Source organism: Vulpes lagopus, chromosome 12, assembly GCF_018345385.1.
Source record: "Vulpes lagopus strain Blue_001 chromosome 12, ASM1834538v1, whole genome shotgun sequence".
Classification (NCBI taxonomy): Eukaryota; Metazoa; Chordata; class Mammalia; order Carnivora; family Canidae; genus Vulpes; species Vulpes lagopus.
Window position 1 is genome coordinate 41,605,017 of NC_054835.1, and position 2,937 is coordinate 41,607,953.

The 2,937-nt window shown below is 59.8% G+C and overlaps 1 long non-coding RNA gene across 1 annotated transcript; it reads right to left on the minus strand.

The window, feature by feature from the left end:
* Positions 1–385: 385 nt before the first annotated feature.
* LOC121472526 lies at positions 386–2,937 on the minus strand. The gene is made up of 2 exons (XR_005982940.1): positions 2,846–2,937; positions 386–1,980 (listed from the first exon to the last, which is right to left on the minus strand). It is a non-coding gene; the product is annotated as an uncharacterized LOC121472526 (long non-coding RNA).

A 2,937-nucleotide genomic window follows, 5' to 3' on the forward strand; every position in this document is an offset into this window, starting at 1 on the left:
GTTATTCATGAGAGACAGAGAGAGAGGCAGAGACACAGGCAGAGGGAGAAGCAGGCTCCATGCAGGGGGCCCGATGTGGGATTCAATCCCCGGACTCCAGGATCACACCCTGGGCCAAAGGCAGGCGCCAAACCGATGAGCCACCCAGGGATCCCTCTATACCTGTTTTAAATAAACTCCATGTCACAAGTCATTGGTGGCCACTTGCATACCCATGTCTCCACAATCACCCTAAAATATGGATGGATGGCCCATGCATCTCCTCCTTGTTCAGTGCCCACTCTGCTATGGTTGTGGTTCCTTGAGAGTTTGCAAAACCTCCTGCTACCAAGGGTTTTCTGCCCCCCCAACCCCCCACCTCAGCCATGGAGGGCACAGACCAAGAGCAGATGGAACAGGTAAGTTTTATTTGGATTTCAACTTGTTCAGAGAGCTCAGGGGCCCCCACCTCCCTCTCCAGGCCCCTTCCCCTTCCCCCACCCTAGGGGGACACTCAAGGTACAATGCCATGTGTCTCTGGAGTCCCTTGGCCCCTTCCTGCCTGACACACCTCTTCACTCCCCTGCACTGAGGAGGAAGGGAGGGGTGTGAGGAGGTGGGGGAGGGGGGCCTGGAAGTGTTGGATCAGAATGGGACATGCACTGACAGTAGCGCCCACTGCCACCGGCCCCGGGGCTGAGACCTGGGAGACGCTCGCAGTGGTGGTAGTGGTGGGGGGGGAGGTTGGATTCATCGTGGGGCAGCAGGCTCTTGCCGCAGGAAGCTCCCCACCTCAGCCCTGGGGACCCCCTGGCCTCCTGCTTACCCATCCTTCTGAGGGTACAACTCTGAGGTAGATTTCACAGAGGGAATGTGGGTCACTGGGGGATGGAAAAGGGGTTAGCTCTTTTGAAGTTGATCTCCAACAGCACCCTGGGCCCATCCGCAGGTTCCGGCCTGGGAGGCAGGGCTGATGACACCCACCCAAATAACAGAGGCCGAGTCACACACGGGCTCCAGGGCACCCGTGGTGTCACCTGTGGTATCAGGGACCCGACTAGGGTAAGGGTGGAGGGGGGCATCTGTCTTAACAATCTGTGTCCTGGTGCTAGGGGGATGTGGGGACCTGGGAGGCTGGCACAGATACTGTCCTGGCCTGGGGGTCACGGTGCAGGGTGTCCCCTGTGCCCCCTGCCCTCAGGGCAGCCTCTGCAGGCTGAATCCTCCCAGTCCTGCAGGGTCCTCCCTCTCCACTCCCACCCTCCCTATTCCCCAGAGGAGCAGAGCATGAGGAGAACAGGACAGGCCTGCAGGCAATGGCCAGAAACAAGATGCCTCCTTCCCCCAAGGGGGCCCTGTGCCAAGAGCCCCAAGCTGGCCGTGGGATGGAGGAACCGGTATCAGTGTACAAGGCAGGCTCCGGGCCCCCACAGGGACTCCCTGGACAGAGCACAGCCTGAGGAAGATGGACATCTGGGGAGAGGCTGGGGGAGCGCCCAGAGTCCTATGACACCCTCCCCTTCCCCTGGGCCCAAGCACTACACATCTTCTTGGATCCAACCCTGTCTTGAGAACGGAAAGGCAGAGGGAGAGGCTGGGTGGGGTAGGCCCCTCCCCATCCCAGCCCAGATCCCTACCTCCCCAGCAGAAGCCAGGGAGCTGGGGAGAGCCTCGGCTGGCCTTCCAGGAAGAGCCAGGGCTGAGTGGTGCCTAGACCAGGGAAGACGGCACACACATGGACTCAGTAGCTAGTGGAGGTATCTGGGGGTCGCAAGGGGCAGGGGCCCCCCACGAGATTCATGCAGCATTCAAAGTGAGTGTTTGGGGTGATGAGAGAAGATGGAGAAACAGCCAGTGGGTGGGCGAGGCACCCTAGATCTTGCTGTTCTCCAGGTGGGAGTCAATGTGTTTGATGAGGGCATCATCTGGGTACCCGACGGGGAAACCTAGCTGGCAGAGGGGGCAGCTGCGGATATCAGAGCCCACTGTCTCCATCAGCAGCTGTGGAGAGAAAGGGGAGTCACTTATGGTCCCCAATCCTCCCTCGTGGTCCCCACAGCCCAGCCTGCCCTTTCCTGAGACCCAGGGAAGGCAGGGCTGTCACATGCAGAAAAGGTCTGCTTACCCTTTGTTGGGCACCATCCCTCCTCCACCCCCCCTCCCTGCACCTTCCACCAGTTCAGCATCCACTCCCCCAACCTAGGGCACAGGACCCCAGGAGGTGTGTATGCTCAGCCTGCCAGGGCATCTGCAATAATGAGGGAAGCCAAGACCCAGACATGCCCCCAGAATGACTAAGACACGGCTCCCAGATAACTCAAAGCAATGGATAATCCCAAACAATGTATAACCCAAAAATAATTTTCTATCTGGCTTTAGAATATATTTTGGTCCTTCCAGGTGGCAAGGGTTGGCTCTGACATTCAGGAAACTCATTATTTCAGTGCAATGATAGAGCCCTGAGACAGACTGTCTTCTAGGACAGCCGGGAAAGAGCAGCGGCTCTGAGGCCAGATGGAGGGAACTGGATGAGCAGGCCTGTCCTCGCGTGGGCCCAAGACCTGTGGCGGTCATCACGTCCTCCATCCCTAGTGTAACAGCAGAAGGCTTTCGGCTCACTGTCTCGCTCTCAGGGACCCTCTAACGGATTTAGGGCATATAATCACTGCCCTCATTTGGCAGATAAGAAAACCGAGGATCAGAGAGGGTCAGTAACTTGTGCGCGGTCTCGCAGCTTCTAGGGGTGAGGCCCGGAGTGGAATCCAGGCCCACCGCTCTGAGGCCCAGGCCCCACCCATGCGGGCACCGCGGGCAGAGACCGGCGCGGGGCCCAAGGGAGGGAGCCCCTCGCGGGCGCCCCACTCACGTTGATGGACGGCCAGGACTGCGCGTGCTCGGCGTGGGCGTAGGCGGCGGCCGGCGCCTCGGGGATGGGGAAGCCCGCGCAGAAGGAGGCGC